The following is a 23842-nucleotide window of genomic DNA, read 5'->3' as shown; positions in this document are numbered from 1 at the left end:
AGTGTGTGTTTTGGTGGTGTATGGAATATGTGAAATGAAAGGATTAAAGGGTGATTTAAGGCTTAAATATTATGGATCATGGGCTTGAGCCCATGGTCCACCTTCCTTCCTTATTAACCAAAGTCCATAACTCATATCCATTACCTAAAACTAGCCCGACCCATACTAACTCCTACTTTATTTATTATTTCTCCGCTAACCCAAGTAAACTTTCTCACCAATAATAATTATTATAATTAATATTATTTTTAGAAATTTCGGTATGTTACAAGTCTTCCCCCCTTAAAGAGGTTTCACACCCGGAACCTAACTTGTCCCTTGTAAGAGGAACACTCCTTATATTCACAAGCTTTATTGAATCGCCTTCGCTTGTCATCGAGTGTTGTTCATGGGTTTTAGCTATTCGAGGTAGCTTTTCCATGGGGCCCTCGATGTACCAAGTCTCGTATCATCCTTCCAATAGGGCTTGGTTTCGTACTATCTAACATTATCGTCTAAAACAAAATTTTTATCATAACATAATAATCATTCATCACCCAACTCAGTATGTTACACGTCATAGATAAACATAAGTTTTAAACCTTACACAAAACAAGTTCTCAGGCAATCAAAATAAAAACAAAATAAAACTATTGAATAAGCAATTGTTCCTTCATCGAGCGCTCCCTTCTGGCAGTTTTCCCTCGTCCTAAGTTCATATCCCCTTCGCGCCTCCAGCCCCCGTCCCCTTGCACTCCCTTTCCATGTGATCTGTTTTACCGCATTTGAAACATTTTGGGCGATCAGGGCATTCCCGAGAGAAATGTCCACTCTTTCCGCACCGATAGCACTCGTCTGACCTAGCCCTGCATTATCCTAGATGCATTTTACCACACACCTTGCATGTTTCCTTGGCCGCCATCTTTGGTGTCTTCTTCTCCACATACTCCACGACAAATGCAGGCCGTTTGGTTCCTTTCGCCCTTACCTTATCATCATCAACTTTCTTACCATCTTCCCCTGTCCTCTTAGTGGCCCTTGCATGGCTCTCAGCAGACTTGCCAGGATGAAATTTCTTCGCGGAAGCAGCTACAACATAAGAAATGGAAAATTGAACAACATGATCCAGCTGATACCCTTCATCGCTGCTTGGTCCTTGCAGAGTTTCACTTTTCTCCTTTCTCGTGGTAGTAACTGGTTCTTTAGAAGGTTCCCGGACAACACGTGGCCCACAAGGACGTCCAGTGTAATCTCCCTTACCAACAAACCTTCTTGCTCCACCCATCGTATTCTAAATGGAAAAACAAAAACGTCATCACTCTAGGAATTATTTAGCACATGATTCGTAAGGTAAGTAGTTAATGACAGTGGCCAAGTGTAATTAACTATTTGCTTTACTCTTCAGGTTCTACATACTTCCCTTTATGATTTCACTTGTGCGAGTTTTTACATCTAAACAGTTAATCAATCAAACAAGTAATCAATCCTATCCCTAGCCTGCATATATCCTTCCTTTAACAATTAAGCGAAAATCTTTATAAATTATTAAACATACTTTACCGTTACTGAGCTTGATTGAGTGACACATGGCTATCTTGAACTAGCATTTTCTTTCTTTCTTACTTAAATCCCATTCTCTGTTCGAGTCTAAGCATGTAGGATCCTTAAATCTCTCGAACTTTGCTCTGATACCAACTTGTAAGGCCCCGTTCCCGGTAGCCCAACTTTAGCGTCGGATTTACTCATAAACGCAGTTCTTACAATCAGAGTTAATTAAAACTTTCACAGAAACGTCAACTTAAAGCATTTGTTACAAAACATTAAATCTTTTCTTTGATACCATAACACAAAACATTATATTTTAAACATCGCTTCTTCTATCTTCATATGCCAGCCATTCAATCCATGCCATGTGCCATCCTCATGCTAGCTCTTTAGTTTGCTCACCTACGTGCATACTAAAAGTCAGCTACGCTAAGTGAGTTCTATTTAATCAAGCAACTTGTCATACAACCACTACATGCATTTATATACGTGTCCAAAGGCACATAATCCAATGTCTAACCTGTAACTGCTTAACCACTTAATTACCCCTACAGCTTAGCCATTTAATTACTCCTACAGCTTAGCCAGTTATGCCACTTTAAGCCACTTTATTAACGAACAACGTTATGCCACTTTAGTAATGTATAAAGTTATGCCACTTTGCCACTTTAACACTCTTACTAGACCCCTATCCACTTCTATCTCACTCTACCTCTACTTGTAAGACACTTCCTATTAGTACGCTATTTATACAACAAACAAGTCACATCATAGCAATCATACACACTGATAACCACTTGGCAATCAATATCCTTCGCGGTATGTGCAATATCCGAAGATCGTTCACACGCCGACAAGCATTATATAATAACTACTTCGTATAACATCTATAGCATACTTTTACCACTTAAGGTAAGTGTATTCACACTTCACATCGAGTATGCACACAGCCCCGAAAACATAACAACGAAATGGGGCTAGAAACTCACCTGAACGCGATTACTCCTTCTGCTATTGTTATACCGTCTTGGGCTGTGCGCGACTAACTGTTTAATAATTACAATATTAAAGATCGCTCTAGTCATTCTCATTGCTACTTAATTAGCCTTACGCGTCTAAGCCGGTTTTACTTCATTGAATACTTACCCGGTTAGTTAGTCGTTACTCGTTAACCTTTACAGGTGTCTTTCATAATTTATCAAAGCCCAAGGGCCGTTATGTAATTATATCCTTCTTTTTTAAGTTCAGTGACTATTCTGTAATTCTGCCAAAGCCCACTTCGTTATCTGGTTCGTTAACGAAGGAGAATCCTTCGTTATTCCTTAACGAATTAGTCTTTATGAAGAATTGGTCATCATAACGAACTGGACCCTTAACGAACTGGACCCCTTAACGAACTTCTTAATGAACTGGGTTTATTTCGTCATTCATTCCTTAACGAGTTAACATAAAGAATTGAGATTAGTTCGTTAAGCTCCTGTTAACGAATCAACTTAAAGAATTGCCTCTAGTTCGTTATCTCTGCTTAACGAAATGCCTTAACGAATTACCACGCGAATTGCTTAACGAACGAGACTAGTTATTTAATGTTCCGTAACGAGTTAGGGTTAGAGTTCGTCATATGTCAGATGTCACATAAGAAAATTCCTTGATGTGACTTAACCTCTGGCGCCGCCTTTCCGGCGCCGCACTTGCTGGAAAAACGGGCGGTGACCGGAAAAACTTATTCCAGCACCGTTTTCACCGTTTTTCGTCTAGTTCGATCCAGATCTGAGCAAGGGTGACCGCTAAGCTCATCTTAGGTTCAGTTTATACCCAATTCCACCCGGATCTCATGACTTTAATGGTTTGAAGGTGTCGGCTCGTCGTTTCATGACTCAATCTAATAGGTTTGAGTTCAAATAACATCATACTAATCTTACCTCGGGTTGAAAACTGATTCTCCTTCTTCTTCTTCTTGGTTTCGGCTAGAGAGAGAGAGTAGGATGAGAGAGAGCTAAATGTGTGTTTTGATGGTGTATGGAATATGTGAAATGAAAGGATTAAAGGGTGATTTAAGGCTTAAATATTATGGATCATGGACTTGAGCCCATGGTCCACCTTCCTTCCTTATTAACCCAAGTCCATAACCCATATCCATTACCCAACACTAGCCCGACCCATACTAACTCCTACTTTATTTATTATTTCTTCGCTAACCCGAGTAAACTTTCTCAATAATAATAATTAATATAATTAATATTATTTTTAGAAATTTCGGGATGTTACAAGTCTCCCCCCCCCCCCCCCCCAAAAAAAAATGAGGCTTCATCCCCGAAACCTAACTTGTCCCTTGTAAGAGGAACACTCCTTATATTCACAAGCTTTATTGAATCGGCTTCGCTTTATGGGTTATCCTTCTTACTCCTGACTTGCAGTAATCGAGTGTTGTTCATGGATTTTAGCTATTCGAGGTAGCTTTTCCATGGGGCGCTAGATGTACCAAGTCTCGTCTCGTCCTTCCAATGGGGCTTGGTTTCGTACTATCTAACATTATCGTCTAAAACAACATTTTTTTCATAACATAATAATCATTCATCACCCAACTCAGTATGTTGCATGTCATAGATAAACATAAGTATTAAACCTTAACACAAAACAAGTTCTCAGGCAATCAAAATTAAAACAAAATAAAATTATTGCATAAGCAATTGTTCCTTCATCGAGCGCTCCCTTCAGGCAGTTTTCCATCGACCTAAGTTCATATCCCCTTCGCGCCTCCCGCCTTCGTTCACTTGCACTCCCTTGCCATGTGATCTGTTTTACCGCATTTGAAACATTTTGGGCGATCAGGGCATTCTCGAGAGAAATGTCCACTCTTTCCGCACCGATAGCACTTGTCCGACCCAGTCCTGCATTATCCCAGGTGCATATTTCAGCACACCTTCCATGTTTCCTTGGCCGCCATCTTTGGTATCTTCTTCTCCGCATTTGTTACAAAACATTAAATCTTTACATTGATACCATAACACAAAACATTATATTTTAAACATCGCTTCTTCTATCTTCAGATGCCAGCCGTTCAATCCATGCCATGTGCCATCCTCATGCTAGCTCTTTAGTTTGCTCACCTACGTGCATACTAAAAGTCAGCTACGCTGAGTGAGTTCTGTTTAATCAAGCAACTTGTCATACAACCACTACAGACATATATATACGTGTCCGGAGGCACATAATCCACTGTCTAACCTGTAACTGCTTAACGACTTAATTACCCCTACAGCTTAGCCACTTAATTACTCCTACAGCTTAGCCACTTTATGCCACTTTATTAACGAACAACGTTATGCTACTTTGCCACTTTAGTAACGTATAACGTTATGCCACTTTGCCACTTTAACACTCTTACTAGACCCCTATCCACTTCTATCTCACTCTACCTCTACTTGTAAGACACTTCCTATCAGTACGCTATTTATACAACAAACAAGTCACATCATAGCAATCATACACACTGATAACCACTTGGAAATCACTATCCTTCGCGGTATGTGCAATATCCGAAGATCGTTCACACGCCGACAAGCATTATATAATAACTACTTCGTATAACATCTATAGCATACACTTGCCACTTAATGTAAGTGTATTCACACTTCACATCTAGTATGCACACAGCCCCGAAAACATAACAAGGAAATGGGGCTAGAAGCTCACCTGAACGCGATTACTCCTTCTGCTATTGGTTATTCCGTCTTGGGCTGTGCGCGACTAACTGCTTAATAATTACAATATTAAATACCACTATAATCATTCTCATTGCTACTTAATTAGCCTTACGCGTCTAAGCCGGTTTTACTTCACTGAATCCTTGCCTGGTTAGTTAGTTGTTACTCGTTAACCTTTACAGGTGTCTTTTATAATTTATCAAAGTCCAAGGGCCGTTATGTAATTATATCCTTCTTCTATAAGTTCAGTGACCATTATGTAATTCTGCCAAAGCCCACTTCGTTATCTGGTTTGTTAATGAAGGAGGCTCCTTCGTTACTCCTTAACGAATTAGTCTTTATGACGAATTGGTCATCATAACGAACTAAACCTCTAACGAACTGGACCCTTAACGAACTGGACCCTTAACGAACTTCTTAATGAACTGGGTTTATTTCGTCATTCATTCCTTAACGAGTTAACATAAAGAATTGAGATTAGTTTGTTAAGCTCCTGTTAACGAATCAACTTAACGAATTGCCTCTAGTATGTTATCTCTGCTTAACGAAATGCCTTAACGAATTACTACGCGAATTGCTTACCGAACGAGACTAGTTCGTTAATGTTCCGTAACGAGTTAGGGTTAGGGTTCGTCAGATGTCAGATGTCATATCAGAAAATTCCTTGATGTGACTTAATCTCTGACGCCGCCTTTCTGGCGCCGCACTTGCCAGCAAAACGGGCGGTGACCAGAAAAACGTATTCCAGCACCGTTTTCACCGTTTTTCGTCCCGTTCGATCCAGATCTGAGCTAGGGTGAACCCTAAGCTCATCTTAGGTTCGGTTTATGGTTTAACGAGTTAATTGATCTCATGTATCTAAGCCGGTTTTACTTCATTGGATCATTACTGATTGTTAATCGTTACTCGTTAACCTTTAAAGGTATCTTTCATAAATTATCAAAGTCCAAGGGTTATTGTGTAATTATCTCATTCTTTTCTAAGTCCATGGATTGTTCTGTCATTATGTTGAACTTCTAGTTCGTTACTTGACTCTTAACGAATTGGGTTATCATAACGAATTGGTCCTGTAACGAATTGAACCCTTTAACGAACTGGTCCTTATAACGATTTGGACCTTATAACGAACTGGACCCTTGACGAATCAGTCCATTTAGCGAATCAGTCCATGTAGCGAATTGGACCTTCTAATTCGTTATCTCTTTTAACGAATGATCAACGCGAATTAGGAGCTAGTTCGTTATCTTATCCTTAGCGAACTTGATCACGAACTAAGTCTGGTTCGTCATTCTTCCTTTACGAACTTGGTACACGAATTAGTCGTAGTTCGTTAATCTTCCGCTAACGCACCACTCAAAGAATCACCCCTAATTCGTTAATTCCTTGTTAATGAATTAGGTTTAGGTCAGAGAATGTCAGAAACATTCTCTGGCATTCCCTTACCTCTTACCCATATTCCAGCGCCGCCTATCCTGAAAACCGGGATCTCACCGGAAAAGTGAGAGAGATCCAGCGTATTTCTCCACCGTTTTCTCCGTTTTTCGTCCCGTTCGATCCAGATCTAAGCTAGGGTGACCTCTAAGCTCATCTTAGGTTCGGTTTATACCCGATTCCACCCGGATCTCGTGACTCTAACGGTTTAACGGTGTCGGCTCGTTGTTTCGTGACTAAATCTAACGGGTTTTAGTTCATACAACATCATACAATCATTACCTTGGATCGGGATCGGTTTTCTATCTTGGATCGGCTAGAGAAAGGAGAGAAACTAGAGAGAGCTTAAGTGTGTGTTTTGGTGGTGTGTGGAATATGTGTGAAATGAAATTAAATGGGTAATTATGACTTATATAATTATGGATCATGGGCTTAAGCCCATGGTCTTTCCTTCCTTCCTTCATAACCCAAGTCCATAACTCATATCAATTTAACCCAACACTAGCCCGACTCATAATAACTCGTATTTCATTTTATTAACCGAAACCCGAAAAACGGGATGTTACAACTTGATTATAGTAAGAAATCTTATTAATCATGTTTAAAATGATGATGCATTATATGGGTGAATCAAAGATCATACATGTTGCATGTTATGAATTTGATCGAATATTGTTAGACTGAATGATGTTAATCATGTTAGACAAGTTTGATACACACTATGTGTTGGATAAAATGCCTAAAAGTAGAATAGTTAACCTAAATTGGGGAAATAGGGAAAAACATGAGTTGCTATGAAGCTAAACGTTCACAAATGATCTTATGGGTCAAAGATGAATCTATATGATATTTATATTGAGTATTAGATAAGATGATGAGCCTAAATGATTTGGAGGCCATTCAATGTTTATAAATATCGACCCAAAAAATAATTAACCCTAATGCATGTTTGTGAATGATGGTTGCCATAGGATTTTAAATCAATGATGGGGACAAGGTGGCACATGAATCATGAAGATTCGATCAAAAGAGTTCGATTTTATGATCCAACAAAGCATTAGGTAAGTAGTTCTTGACACATCTACTATACATGATTAAATATGTTCTTTGTTTCACTCATTAGTTAGGACTTAAATCTGCTCATAACTAGAATGGGTTTTGATCATAGTACAAAAGTGCAGATTTACGCGATTGAATGATTTTGGTTTAGGTATCCAAGTCTCTGGCATATGATGGTTTTTAATTTGGAAAAAATCATGTAAAAATGAATGAAATTTAGTAACAAGTCGTAAGGATTTTGTGCTGAATCAGCATAAATTTTTGATTTTTTCCGGTTTACGAATAATCACATAAATCAACCCTATATCAGTGGGCATGTAATATATTTCCGGAAAGCACTATGTGTCTATTTTCTTAATATTCTATGTATAAAGTGAAATTACCACAATAAGTGAAAAAAAATGTCCATTTAGTGCAGCTGCGCAAACCTGGTTTAAAACAGTAATATTTTGATGCTCATAATATAATAGTAAACCATTTAAGCCTTTTTTTGTGATGCATTAAATAAGGTTCTAAATCTTGATGACTTGATATGTTATGTTTGCTGTTTTGAAGTAAAAGAAGCAAAAACGACCATTAGACGAGGTAAAGATGCCTATGTTGTCATTGTGAAAAAATAAAGGATTTGCTAATGTTGGTAATTGGTAAACGTGTTTTCATGATTAGTTACTTTAAAAAACTTTTTGAGAGATTTAATTATAAAACAGATGACTAGTATGGTAGTAAAAGTATATATAGATATATGATATATCTGTACATCATGAGGTTGTAGTTATAATAATTATTACGTTGAAGCGATAGTTAGTTGGATTAATATAAAGATTGAGTTCCTATGTCAACCTACATGTTTAACTGTTTGAGTTATGTTTATGACGATTAGAGATAGGTACACGAAACACGGAATCAAATGGGCGAGTAAAAATGTAGAAAAAGGAAGTGCATGTGGGCCAATGTTTTGTTTATGTTTTTTTAAGCACGATGTAGATTGGAAACTTCGTGCAGTTTTTCATTTATATTATAAAAATTTAAGAATTTGGGATTATTTTCGCTCCGCAAATTAGTTATTTAAAAATCTAAATTTAGGGTGTTACAAAAACAGCGTACTAACATGATGCGTGGCTGGTCACATGGCAGCTTCTGACGTTGATGAGTTATCGCGCTACCCGATGGCCTATGAAAAAGGTCATCACGATTCGCGATGGGTCTCAAAATTCGCCTATATAAAGGGGCTCACGACATTTCATTTTTTTCACACACCAAAACACATTACACAGACACACATAACCTTGTTTTGGATGCCGGTTCTTGTATTGAGTGCCAAGCCTCGAGGTTCCGACGATTTAAGCCCCATTATACGACATAGAGTAGAAGTGTTGCTCTTTCAAGTTTAGAAGTTTTACTCCGAATACCCGTGTAAGGTAGAGGTTTCGATTAAGTTATTATTATTTTATTATATGGTTTGGACCTTAGTCGAGGGTATAGCCCAAACCTTATAATTTAAACATAGCTTTTAATAAGCTAAGGCATAAACGAAATAATGTTTCTTTATAACTAAGAAACATAAGGTTTTTCATATAAAGTGTATAGTTAAAATAATGTTTCTTCATGATTATGAAACATAAGAATTTTTATACAAAGAATGATAGTCAAAATAGTGTTTATTCGTGGTTAAGGAACACGAATGTTTAATATACAAAAGAATACAGTCCACATAATATTTCCTTATGACTAAGAAACGTAAAATTTTATATACAAAGATTATGTCAAATTGATATTTCCTTTTAAAGATAAAATTATAAGCAAAATATGTTTCTTTATAAAGAAGAAACATGGTATATAAGTAATAAATAAACTAAAAGGATAACATGTCCACATATATTATAAAAGCAAATAATATATCAAGGTTATAACTATGCAAAGCAGACTAAAAGTCTGAAGCTAGATCGTTGATCTAGTATTTACGAAAGGTTATTCTCGTACTATAAGTCAGAGGTAACTCTCAAGCATAAATCAGTTACCTGCACTGTTCATAGCAAAGGTGAATTCGTCTAATTTATTTAAAAGTGTGAATACGCTCAAACATATAAACTCTCTAATCGGGTCATTTACCCAGAAACCAAAGTTTACATAGGACAATGTATCTCTAAAACTTTAGTATCTGCTCGCAATTGGGCTAGTTATACTTGTGTTTGGATCCTAACATATGTGGGCAGAGGATAGGCATACCCCACCACGCGTGGTACCATATCCCTGTCTCATTGAGCAGTCTATAGGTCATTAAGGGCTGGACTAATGTGATATAACTGGTACTTCGTTCATGAAGGTCGATTGTTTCGAGTATGAACTAAAGGTTTACATAAATGATTTAACTTGGTTATCTCTTATGCCACGATCGGTCGGGTCATAAGATACCCGATGGGATAACTAGGTTCATATATAGATATAAAATATTTTCGTGTCAACGTGTTGACCAACATATAGCTGACAGATTTTTCCCAACATTAGAGGAAATCAAATCAGCACAAGTAGCAAGAAATTAGAAACACTTATGGAGTTAGACGCTCCCTATATGAAATGACTCAGTTTATAATTATTAAAATATTGTAAATAGATTAAAATGGATACGTAAATTAAACACTTGGATATTTATTATCCAACCTGTTTTCAAAATAAATAATTTTTTTATAATAAACAAAGTCTTCCGCTAAAATAAGCCTCAGCCTTGATATATTTACAAAACAAGTACCAAATATTGGTCATACTTCTAGGCCTTAAGTCGGATTGCGACAATCAAGTTGCTATCTAGAAACGCGACTCTAGCCTAGGCTGTTCTTTGGACCTCATGGGAAGTTGTCTTGGACCCTACCAAGGGTGTGTTGCCCCCTTTGGATCCCTTGATCTAGAGCCTTCCTCAAACAAATTTAGATGTTATGTGGTATCAAAATCAACATGACTTTGAAGGAGCATGTACTCCATACATGATGGGTGTATTTAATAGTTATCATGACTTCTAATTTGGTCTTCCAGTTATCCGAAAATTAGCTTATTGAGTCACTAATATCAGCACACCCCCAAAGAACGAGAGGCGTCCCTGGCTCACTAGTAGGTGACGAGGGTATTAAAAACAAGGCCTCTTTTCACCTGCCCATGCATTCGTTCGGATCCATTCTTCCTTCTTTACCTTTTCAACCCACCCTTACTAGCTAAGAGGGCTTACTAAAAAAACGAATTTGCCTCTTCCTGGTAATGAATTAAGCGGCTGCGAGGAGGTCCAGTTCCATAGTGATTTCGTCTGCTTTTGGAACTTAGATTCCTAGGGACAAAGAAAGTGACTTCGGACTTTTGAATTCTCAGAACCTCCTTCGAATAAAAGAACTTGAGAGGGTCTCACAGGCATCTCTCTTCGAGCGGCAGTGCAAGCTCGGATGGTGTTAGCACTGGCAGAAAGTCCTGGATTAGTTTGTACCGGTATAGGTCCCTGAGTGGTGACTTGTCCCCTTGATGTTGTGGCATTGGATTAGTATAGATCCCCAGTAGCTTCAGTGACATTGGTGGCTTTAAGGTATGCCTTAACTTCTTTCCAATTGAGAAGATTTTCATCTAGATGACATCACGCAAAGTATGGCACTCTTCGATGGTATGGACGCAAAGTATGACACTCTTCGATGGTACGGCCTGCGTATCGGTGAAATGGACAGAAATTTGAATAGTCGAGACCAGGAGGCCAGGGGAGTGGTTTATCTCTGGGCAGAGAAAGTTTTACAGGGCAGAAGGTGGAGAAGGCTGGGCCGTAGCTACTATACTAGGAGAAACGTATGACCTCTTTAAGATCTGGGATAGATCTTTCCGATGATATCCATGGCCCACCCTCGAAACGGCCAAGGCTTTATAATCGGGTATAACTCAGAAGCCAGCTTGTGCTGGATTCCTGCAAACCTCTGGCAGGCATCACAGCTCTTAGCATGTGCTACGTAATCTGCATGCAAGGACCGTAGGCCAGTAGTGGCCATGTCTCCGGATCTCTCGAATTTCCCTCAGCGCGCTCGATCTACCTATCTTTCTGAGTTTGATTGGTTTTCGCTCTAGCTGACCTTTCCCTTTAATCACAGACAAAACCTACCTTTCATTTCTTCTTACCCTATGAGCTTTCAGCAAAGGACATATTTCTTGGTCCATTGACATCGATCAACGAAATAGACCTCCTTCTTTCACTTTTGTCGTTGTCTTCCAAATCAAAGAGCCCCATTAAGTGAGTGTTCCGCGAGAAAAGAGAGGCTGACATCTTTTCTTATCTATCTATTTTGGTAAATGAAGAAGATAAGTGAGAGCTTACTGACTGCATCTTCTAAGAAGGGCTTGGAAGAAGAAATAGAATCTCCTTTCGAGTTCGAGAAAAGGTCCCATCCTTCAATATCATGATTGGGTCGACCAGGCCAGATCATGAGTGAAATATCATGATCAGGTCGACCAGGCCAGATCATGAGTGAATAGAAAATAGAAAATGTACATAGCAGTTCCAGCTGAAATACTTGGAATAATTCTACCACTTCTACTAGGAGTAGCCTTTTTAGTGCTAGCTGAACGTAAAGTAATGGCTTTTGTGCAACGTCGAAAGGGTCCTGATGTAGTGGGATCGTTTGGATTGTTACAACCTCTAGCAGATGGTTTTAAATTGATTATAAAAGAACCTATTTCACCAAGTAGTGCAAATTTCTCCCTTTTTAGAATGGCTCCAGTGGCTACATTTATGTTAAGTCTGGTCGCTCGGGCCGTTGTACCTTTTGATTATGGTATGGTATTGTCAGATCCGAACATAGGGCTACTTTATTTGTTTGCCATATCTTTGCTAGGTGTTTATGGAATTATTATAGCAGGTCAGTCTAGTAATTAGGGGGCGGCCGTTCGGTCGCCTATGATACTAGGACCAATAGGTTAAAAATGGGTTTGTGCCGCAGGTGTTGAACGATCCACTCTACACAGGTGTGGGCTTACAGGGCTCATAAAGCCTTTCTTTCATTCATCAAGAGGGCCCTGGTCAGTCACTTTTCTGGGCCGGGATCGATAAGTGGAAGGGAAGTCATAAAAAAGATATCTTGAGCTTCGCACCTAAGAGCAAGAGGCTTGTCAAGCTGGCCTAAAACTTTCATTATGATTCATTATTCTATAGAAAAATCTATATAATGAAGATAGAAATAAAAAGATTCGTTGTCTTTTAACCGGCTGTTCTTCTTGGTCAACGCTACTAAGGACCTATAAGTTCGCAATAATGAAAATTGGTTGTTAAAAAAAAGAAAAAAAAAAGAAAAGGCGCTTTTAGCCCTACATTAGTAGAAGTAAGCGGCTGAGTTAGCCTAGCCTACCCTAAAAGTGGTAAAGCAGGGTATATAGTAGGCGAGCGAGTTAGCGAAGACGCTTAGGCTAATAGAAAAGAAAGCGTCGGTGCGTAGCCTTCATTCTACTACGCTACGAAAAGGTTACGAAATCACTTAGCTCGACGTTAGAAGAGTCAAGGGGGAACGCCATACCTACTTAGAAGAACCACTGTTCGCTGACTTTCTAAGGTCTAACCTTTCGCCCCCTACTGAAAAGGGGCACTTAGCTTTGTACCACTGCTAGACTACTTAAGATTTTAAAGCAAACCTACTTAGTTTCGCAAGCCTTTGTCATTGTCAGTCAACTAAGTAGGGCCTGAGGCCCCCTGTGAATCCGTAAATCTGAGGAGCATGCCGCAACAAAAGGATGGTCCCCTATGCATTTCATTCTTTCCGGAAGGGAAAAAAAGAAGTACCACCCATCATAGTGAACCTCTCCTTGTGATCGGGATTAGGTAGATGCCTCCCAGCCGGGGGGCGGATCGAATCAGAGTTTCCTTAGGTAGCGACCGACCTACAGTTATCCTTAAACTTCCGTGCTTGGTGGAGAAGAAGCGAACAAAGGTACGCTCGCACTGTCTTGTTCGCTGTCGCGAACTGGGATCGCTCGCCAGCTAGGTCAGATTGGAGCAACATTGTATGAGAACATATTACCCATATTCGGGGACAAGGGGCGAAACGACCTCTCGATCTACTTACTGCAGCCCAGAAAAGTGGAAGCCTTTTTTATAGAAACGAGCTTAAAGAACTGTGCCATAAATTCATAAGAAAACTACTATATTCAAAGATCAGTCCAATAATACCACTCACTGGTAAATAGCGCAATACTTCTTCGTGAATCTCCGCTATTTGAATATGGAACATCATAACAACGAATAGGAATGAAATGGCTATAGCTCCTATATGAACTACTGGGAAAATCATAGTGAAAAAGTCGAGACCTTACAAAAGAAGTAAACCTGAAGTGTTGCGAAAGACTGGGATGGAAAACAAAACGGAATGTACCGGATTTTTAGCATGAACAACCATCAAACCAGAGACCAAAGCAAGGCTCGACAAAACAGAAAGTATCATAGTACGTCGTCCTTCCCTGTTCTAGTGCTTGCATACCCATAAGGATACACTTATATACCCGAATTTCGCCGGATTGTAGGAAGGATAACTGATCATTTGATCAGAAAACTAAGGGAGCTGGGCATAAAGAAACTGGAAAAAGGTTTCTAAGAAAAGTTGCTGAGTAAAGGTCTCGTGTGCTTGCTACATATACGAGTCATGAGTAAGAGGAAGTGGTAACGGTCGATGGATGTTCATATTTGAGTATTTGCTGACGGAATGCCTCACATCAAGGTGACAGGATTCGAACCTATGGCCCTCTGTACCCAAAACAGATGCGCTGACCAGACTGCGCTACACCTCGTCTCACCACCCCGGAGCATATAGATCCACCCGATCGATGAACACTCAAACCGAACTCACCCTTCCTTTTGGGCACAGGGACGCGAGAACCTAAGAAACCTTTTTTATTTTCTTTCTTTTCTTTTTCTATCTTTTTCTTTTTTGATATATTTTCTAGAATTTCATTTAAAATATATAAATATTTTGAAAACGCCTCCAGCAAGATAGGGCTACGCAAAAAGCCGTATAGTGCAGGAGTGCTCACATTTTTTGGCTTACTCTTCCACTTGAATTTGAAAATCCGGCCTTTGGACCCTTGGCCCGCTTAGAAATGGATTCGAACCACTAACACAAGGATTTTCAGTCCTTTGCTCTAACCAGCTGAGCTACCTGAACCACTTTCCTAAAAGATGGTTTCTTCATCGAATAGCGCCCTACCTTACCACTTGACTAGTAAAAAGCCCTTGTACTAAAAAAATATTATATATAGGAATTTTTCGCTTCTTCGTCAAGCTTTCGAGCAGCTCTTTCAACTGCCGCCTAATCCCCCTCAAGAACCGAGAGCCGCCCAGCCCCTGGACAGCCGTAGGGAGCTTGCTTATAGAAAGAAGGAAGATAGGCCGATCAAACAAAAAGAACGCGCAAAGGTATGTCCGCTCCTAGTCACTAAGTAGTGCTATTCTGGGGACTCTATCCAGATCTATGGATCTCCCCAGCATCCAAGTGAGACTCCATCAAAATCTGCCACTCGTTGGGCGACACCCTCTTTTCAGCTATTCTACCTATCAATATCTCCTCACCTTGCACCTTTTCTTTCTTTTCCTCATCCCATGATCCTTTCCCATGTCGTGGAAGTGCAGCAGTGCTCCTTCAATCTTCATAACGACTATAACCAAGCTGCCAATCAATAAAGCAAGCACCTTCTTGGATTGAGACGTGGAAGCTCCGTTAGCACCTTAAGGCTGTCTTTCTCCTGAGAACCCTCGGGAATATTCAGAGACTCGGCTAATGCTTCTAGGCTCACATTCGGAGAAAGACCAAGCACCTCTCTTACCCACTCACTATCTAATAAACCAGACTGGCTTATTATCTGAATTAGATCGGAAAGAGAGGAGGTAGCCCCAATCTTCCTATAGGCGCATACGAAAGGTTCTGAAAGAATTGAAAAAGCTCTGAAAAAGAAACAACCCTACCTGAGGAACTACCAACAATGGAAGAACTAGCAACAGCGGGAGAAACCTTTTCTAACCTCAGCTTCACCCCCTTCCTCGGGATTCTTTATTTGATGATATGCCCTAAGCCCCTTTCAGAAGACCGAAGTCATTGGTGCTTTGCATAAGGGGTAAGCGTGCCATAAAGACTATTGGTACCTATCATAGACTTGACTCATTTTAAGGGCTTGAATTCCTTTCCCCGAGTTAGAGGGGTTTTCTGAAAGTCTTCCTCAAGGGCCACTTGGTTCTCAAAAAGACTGTTACCCCTGGCCAGAGTAGAAGTAGGCAAACAGATGTTTCTGGGGGGAACTACGGGAGAAGGAGACAGGTGGTTAGGCGATATTCTAACTTCTGGCTCATCGCAATTCCATTTCTTAAAGTGCAAGTCCAGTTTTCTCTTTTTTTGAAAGTGAAAGTCAGGTTAGCCCCTTCTTTCAATTCCAAAGATGCTCTCAAATTGCTGTTAAAGATTATTTTACCCTAAGGCATCTCGCGGTCAGGCAAGCGTGGCAGAGCGTAGCATGTATCCAGCCATCCGAACTACTTACTGAAGGGCAAGCACCAACGAATTACTCACTTCATTCACAGCGCGGGGGAGAGACAGATAGGGGTTAGTAATAACTCACAGCCGGGGTAAAAAGGTCCTACTTCCTTACTCACTCAAGTCATTGCTTTGACTGGCCGAAAAGAAAACATTTTTTAGATACTTGTTACAGGCCTAGCCAAGAGCGCAAAAGAGCTTTATTTATAATTAGAGTAAGGGCACGCCAATTGCAATGCCTTTTCTTGCTTTCGACAGGACCCCCTTCCGACAGGAGAAAAAAGATTACGTCAATGCCAATTAATTGTCAATGATATAGAGTTTCTAGCGATTACGACTATAAAGGGCAGGAGATGAATGAAAGACTCATACTGCAACTGCTGAAGAGAGATCAGAGCTTGTACTAGAGGAAGCGATAGTGGACAAAAGAGCTCAGAGAGCAGTGCAGCTAAGCGGGAAGATCTGTGATCTTTTTGAAAGAGCATATCGCAAAGACCGGTATATTGCACATACTGATTGATTGTATAGATTGAGTCTCATTTAGAGAGTTATGCTATATCTATAGTACCCCCATGAGACTTTCCAGCTCGAGGCTAGAAGCTACCAACACTTTAATACAAACAAAAACAGAAATCGGAATTCGTGGGGCCCGAGGCCTTACAGAAAAAGATCGATGAACGATTAAGCGAGACTTTGCCTTAGAGACCAATGAAATGAGACCAAGAAGCTTTATTACACAAAAGTTCTTTGAAGACCTTTTTCTTCTGCTTCGCTGCTTACTATTGCTATCACCTCAACTGCTTTGACCTGCTCACTTAGAGTGAAGATCAATAATGGGCGGAAAGGAGTTCACACAAGACCACAGAGCGGAGAGAGAGCCTTCGCTTACCTGTTTAACCGTGACCTCCTATCACACCTAGCTCCCATTTCCTTCAGTCACAGCCAGTCTCAGTTCTGCTTCCAACTACCGATGGGGGAGAGCTTGGACGTATAGCAAGATTGAATAAGAGATATGGCATACGGGAATAGTATATGAAATCACAAAGGCGACTGGAAATGAGCGTGGTTAATACTTCATAAAGCACCTTAGCAATTACTAGTAATGCCCCTATCGACCTCAGTCTTGTTTTTTGCTAGCTTTAGTCTAGAACTATACTATCTCATGAAACGTCGAATATCCCTATGATGCTAGCCAGTGAAAAAGGAAAGAGTCTACTTCTTTGCTGGCTTGACTCCAGAACTAGTAGAGGAAGGAAGCGATGATCGGTCTATCCCATTAAGCGTAATCCCCCTAGCCAATGAAAGGACTACTCTTCTTGGACTGTGAGCGACGACACCAGATCAGAGCTAAGTGAGAGACGCTAAATGCGATTAAACTGCTTTATAACTACTCGATTGATAAGTCTTGCCTAAGTCCTAGACTTGAATGAAGCAGCGTGGCTGAAAGTCGTATTTGCTTTTGCTTTTCTTCTCTTGTTCTCTTTTCTTAGTTAGGCCCAAGAAAGTACAAGATATATTTGACTAATATACTAAGATGATAGCTAGAGACTAGAGATGAGAGTGCGGGATGTAGATTTGTAACAAATATTCGACTTTGCTTATGCAAATTGTTATGTACCAAAACCAAATAATATCGTCGATGGGCTACAAAAAAAGAGGATCCTACTTCGCTCATGTACCATCTTTTAACTCTCCTACCGCTGGTAAAGCTAGCAGTCTAATACAATTTCTGCATGTTAAGAAAGCACACTAGTACATTTTCTTTGACCACTGAGACCAACCCCCAAGCCCGGTCTTTGAACTAATAAGGCATAGTAGAAAACTTCAGACTGAATATCATCGCGCTTGAAGTCCACCCAAGATAGTTCCCCGGCTTCTCGCGATGAGCACAGCGTAGCAAACGGTGTTTGCGCCAGAGGAGGGTGGTGAGAACCGTTGAGCCATTGGCTTGCTGAGCTTTTCTGCTTTGGGTTTCTCACCCACATCACCGAAAGGAGGGCTTTTTTCGTTATAGAAAAGAAAGGTCAAAGAAAGGATTCAGTAATGACGCCATGCATCACCCTTGAGTGTTGTGCTGAAGAGAAAAAACCGAAAAAAGTTCCCCACATTGGGAGATAAAAGAGAAGACTGCGGTCAATGATCAATTGTGCACATCCTTTTTGGATGGTTGGCTTAGAGTGAAAGCCTACGAACATAGACTTTGTGACTGACTTCGCCGTATAAGCATATCTTCATTGAAAGTCATTAGGGCTGCTTTTGCCCATGCCATGAATGAGAGTGAGTCCAGTCCATCTTCCTTCCCTGAGGGGATCTGCTGTGTCCTCTACATTCGCTTCGTCCTCCGCTTTTGACTCCTCTAAGCTCTTGACCCTCTTTTCCTTTCTGGTAAACACATGTTATCTATTCGTTCTTAATCATCCTAATGTGCCTGATATAGGTTTAGTTCCGATTTGCATCTGTAGTAGCTTTATCTTTTCTTATTATTTTATTGAAACTCAAATCATGGACAAGTACTTTGATCAATGTTTTATTATTATTATCACATGTAGAGCTTTCGTGTCACCAGACATATGGTTAATTAGCTTTGTCTTTGAACTTTTAGTCTTGTTTAGCTTACGTTCTCATTATATGGATCAAGATCGGAAGGGCTTATGTTTATATTTAATTCTCCTTCTCTTTCTGTGCTGTCACTATCAAAATTTTACCGGGAATCAAATTCATCTCGATCATCTCATAGTGGTTCTAGTTTTAGCGGCTGCAAGGGCGGGAGGTATCCAGTTCATGTCTCTCAGTAAGACTGAACGGGGAGAAACCCTTAGATTGACGCTTTTTTTAATCAATAATGTTATCTTGGGCTTCCTTCTTAGAAAGGATGACGAGATCTTACCCATGATAACAAGATACTTTCTCGTTTCCATTCTTTGCTTCTGCATCGGCTTATACCTAATAGGAAGGATAAAAGAGCAATCTTTCTATTCCGTTCTTTCTGAATTCAAGAGCACGCTTCGGGGCGTGTTCATCCCGGTATTATCGATCTTGAATCACTTATTTTTAGAGGGTGAATATAGCCTGTGGATAACAAGCATAGTTACTCGTATTATCGTTATTCAGGTCCTACAATTAATTCTGAAAAAGGAGGATGATGATCCAGATCAGGACAAAGCTATAAAGAGTGACGATGTTAGAAGGTAAGGATAGCATGATTAACTAGTTTCGGGTCTCTTGGATCATGGGCCAGAGCTACTTGGGTTTAGCCCGCTAAACATCATCAGTATCTAGTAAAAGATTGAAAAACAGGGGTCTACCCTTCTCCCCTACATACTGATTGAAGAGGAGGGGTTTGAGTGGACTATCTTACGGTAATGGGTTAAGCTGGTTACGGCCAGTACCATGGAACAAAACCGTCTAAAACAGTCTTTCTAAAATAGACCAGATATGCCGAATCTGAGCTGAGAGATGCTAGTTCTTGCTATCGTGCCTCATAAGCCAACTCAGAATCTAAATCTTTAGTGTGTATTTCACTAATATGAAAATTGAAAACATACTTTCCACATTCTATTTTATCTTTTATTTGAATAAATTCTTCATTAGTGATTATTATGCCCTCGTTTTTACAGTCCTTATATGCTAAATAAAGAAAATCAGATAGCTCTAACCTTTTAATAAGACTCATATCGCCTCGTGTCTTAACTAAATCAAAAATAAGATACCTCCAAGATGACATGATTTATTTTTTTACTTTTTCCGATATAACATAGGATTTAACCAGTGATAACTGGTGTCTTTACCTATGGAATACAGATATACGATTAAATGGCGATCATGGATACAACTAGGGCTTTTCCCAGTTCTATACGGGTGTCTTACCCTGGAATTAGAACATTTATTTGAACAACCTCAGCTATGAGAGGTTTCTCTCGCTGGGAGTAGAAACATCAGCTGGGACAGGCAAAGAATCATGAAAGGATATAATCGTGTTAAGCATTTTGTGAAAAGGAAGATAGATCTTTTTTTGATTTTGGGATTTTCCAAGTACCACACCCTTCTAAATATATATCTAAATTCCCTCTAGTATAGACTAGAGACAGACATGTTTATATCTATACGGGGCAGTGAGAGGAGCTGCTTCTTCTATTTAACTTGCCCATCAGGACCCCTGCCCTATGTTATCCAGTTTCAACTCTGGACCATACAGCAGCAGCGGTTGCTGCTCGATTGAAATGGGTCTAATCCTAATATGGGTATTGGCGCCTTTGATTAAAGAATGTTCTCCGCCTTTTTCCTCCACCTACCGGGCTAGGTAATTGTTGGAATGTGCTTCATTGGAACGTAGCTAATCGTCCTTGCTTTTAGAGAATTGCTGGCTCTGCCTCGGCCTTTCTGTCTATAGTCTAAGGAACCGGTAGAAATAGAGCTCTAATAAGTGGGGGCGACCTCGTAGTTTTATAATGATTCTTTCACTCCTATCCCCTCATAAGAGAAGGATGCCAAGAGTTTCGCTCAACGGCCTAAGGACTACCTGACCTGCCGCAAGCAAAGATCATATAGCCTAATTGACTGCAAGTTGAATAAGCTATGACCCTCTTTAGATCGTTCTGTAATATTCCAATGGTTGCCACAAGGAATGACGTCATAGCTCCTGCAAAAGTAATAACAATCAAAGCCGTAGGTGGGTATTCAAATAAAGGGGAGCACCTTGCTATCATGAAAACGCCAGCTGTTACCATAGTAGCTGCATGAATCAAAGCGGATACTGTAGTGGGACCCTCCAGAGCATCGGGTGACCATGTATGCGATCCTATCTATGCAAATTTCCCAGCAGCACCAATAAGAAGTAAAATACAAATAAGAGTTATGGCATTCAATCTCATAATGCGAGAAATCCAAGAATTTAGGGACACTAGCACAAGCAAAAATGGTGGAAAAGTCTACTGTTTGAAAGAGAGTAAAACAACCCGAAATCCCAGGAGCTAATCCAAAATCACCTACTCGATTGACAAGCATAGCTTTTATAGCTGCTTTATCTGCCTGAAGTCGTGTAAACCAGAAATGAATTAACAAATATGAAGCAAGACCTACTCCCTCCCATCCCAGGAATAACTGAAGAGAGTTATCTCCAGTCACCAACATTGGCATAAAAAAATTAGGAATGGATAAATAACACATAAATCGAGGGCGATGCGGATCCTCATACATATATGAAATGGAATAAAGATGGACCAAGCTACTTATGGAAGCAGTTGGTTACGTAGTTTTAGAATTCTGCTGATCCCAAGTAGTCCATCTCCATCATTGCATATGGCAATATAGAAAGTAAAGAGGAAAAGGCATGACCAGAAGAATTGTGTGAAATAAGTGAATTTATCCAGTTGAGGCATCTGGATTGAGAATAAAGGATTCCCCCCATACAGAAAGAGAGGCCTTCCTATACGAGTGGTGAAGAACAAAACGATTTTGTTTTGTTGGTTGTTGACCAACGGAAAGAAAGGGATTGTGTCAACTTTGTTCCTTCATCTTTCTATTTTTCTTCTCTTTTTATTTTATATTGCGTAAGGCAAAGCGCTTTCCTTTAAGAATGTATCTGGTTCCATTTTTCTTTCGTTAGTTAAGCCACCTTTTTCTAAAAGGGATTGTTGTAATTATGTTTTTATACTCTTTAAAATGACTCTCTCATAATGAGAAATTTTGTTTATTCTTAGCTATTTAGAAGAATAAATCAATCTTTAAAGCTTTTATTTTTCTAAGAATTTTGCAATGTGGCTTGCTGCGAGTAGGTTCTTTTGAATTTCTTTTAAATAAGAATCCAAAGTTTTTTCCTTCAGTGGAACTCCCTTTCTATAAAAGAGACATTCCCTTATCTCATACCGCTTTTCGAAAATGCGATCTCTACGAAAATCACCTATGAGCGTACCCCAAGGCTCTCCTCTCTCCCGCTTCTTGCTCTTCCAATTCAGGAAGACTTCTTTCACCGGTTGGTCCAACCAAGAAAGACATGGGAATTTTGGGCGTCAGATTCTTCTTCTTCTCTTACTTACGATATTTCGAGTTGGATGAACAGATCGCTCCTATTTAATAAGACATTAGATTCACATTGATCAATAACTCGACTTCCAGCTTCTCGCATGGAAGGGTCCGTTCCGGAAGAAGAGGAAAAGGAGTTCACCTCAAATCAAGGCAACGCGGCGCTCAATCCATCTATCATGTCTGATTAAGAAAGTCTTTAGGTTCCAGAGTTCCGACCTATAAAGGAGTGAAACCGCTTCCAAAGACTTAGCGATAGGGTAGGCCGCAGATGTCTACTTTTCTTTAATATGGAATTCAAATTAGATCCTAGAGTTTAACCACTGGGGGAGAGTGGGTGAGCTTGCTTTCGAAAGTTTACAGTTTCCCGGCTAAAAATCACCTGCTTGTTTACAGACTGAACTGATCTATAAAAAAAAAGACAGAAGTGAGGAAAGGCCCTTCGCTGCTCTCTCTGTTTTTTCCCTCGAGCGGGATTTGAACCCACGTTCGACTACCTGTTGAACTATAAAAGAGGCCGCTCTACCGCTGAGCTACCGAGGTGGGGCTTAAGACGGGAAATCTCAATCGGCACACACTTTTTTCATTCATTAGCTGTAACCAGCTGAGCTACCTGGACCTCTTTCCTAAAATATGCTTTTTGCTTACGCTTCTTCGTCAAGCTTTCGAGCAGAATATCCATACCTTTCTTTTAGTAGTGAATGAGATGCTTGACAGTAACGCTAAATCCAGACATTTAAGGTGTAACACAATGCCTTAAGTGTGGGAGGGCAGCCTATCCGTATCCCTTAGCATGGTCGTTCTATCACGAGGCAGCGGGAGTGGGACGAGAGCTCGGCTGCGAGTATCTCCCTTTCAGTGACTGGGACAGGAGACAATTTTCTGAGTTTGCCTTGTTGGCATGCTCAGTGGTCATAGCGCCTTTGATTGAAATTCCATTTTCACCTGTCTCCTTCGGGGATCCATTAAAGGGATTGGAGTGGAATGGAAATTCCACCTATCCGCACCTTATCTCGCTGAAATTTAGATATGTGAGCCCGGAAACACATTTTCAAATACGCCTGTCAGCACAGCTCTTTTTAGAACGGTACGAGCAGACCACTTAAGCAGATACCTAGACTTCCATTTTGAACCACCAAGCAAGGTAGCTGTGTAGGCGGAATATAGTATCCTTCATCGGAATCAGAACAAACTGAAGGAACGAGACAGCACCAGATCAGCTTCAAAGAGCAAGCAAGAACCACTGAAAGAGGCCGATACCTTTCGTATAAGAGCCAGCAAAGCTACTCATGCACCTGGAGCGAGCCACCTGGCGATTGAGGGGAAATCATATGCTTCTGTGAAAAAATTATCCTCTCATCGGTGTTCTACCGAACTGAACTAATAATAGTTTATCATTTAGAAAGAATGGCGAAAGAGGCCTCCTTGCATTACCCAACTAGAGCGAAAAGCCTTATTGCGTTGCGGCCCTAAGTAGCTATGGGGTGTTGATGTACTTGGAACCTAGACCGGTTACCTAAGTATGGCGGTTCGTTAGCCGTTCAAAGATAGCATGAGATCCTCGCTTCGGTAAGTTAC

At 40.2% G+C, this 23842-nt stretch overlaps 2 non-coding genes across 2 annotated transcripts; both read right to left on the bottom strand.

Moving 5' to 3' along the window:
• Window positions 1–14435: 14435 nt before the first annotated feature.
• Window positions 14436–14510, bottom strand: TRNAP-UGG (transfer RNA proline (anticodon UGG)). The gene has a single exon. It is a non-coding gene; the product is annotated as a tRNA-Pro (tRNA).
• Window positions 14511–14810: 300 nt separating this feature from the next.
• TRNAF-GAA (transfer RNA phenylalanine (anticodon GAA)) lies at window positions 14811–14884 on the bottom strand. Its single transcript has one exon. It is a non-coding gene; the product is annotated as a tRNA-Phe (tRNA).
• Window positions 14885–23842: the final 8958 nt, after the last annotated feature.

The sequence above is a fragment of the Bidens hawaiensis genome, unplaced genomic scaffold, assembly GCF_021521415.1.
Source record: "Bidens hawaiensis isolate Kalapana, Puna unplaced genomic scaffold, B.hawaiensis_p1.1 tig00055899_1, whole genome shotgun sequence".
Classification (NCBI taxonomy): domain Eukaryota; kingdom Viridiplantae; phylum Streptophyta; class Magnoliopsida; order Asterales; family Asteraceae; genus Bidens; species Bidens hawaiensis.
The sequence above is the reverse complement of the archived record's forward strand: the minus strand, read 5'-3'. Positions and strand labels throughout refer to the sequence as shown.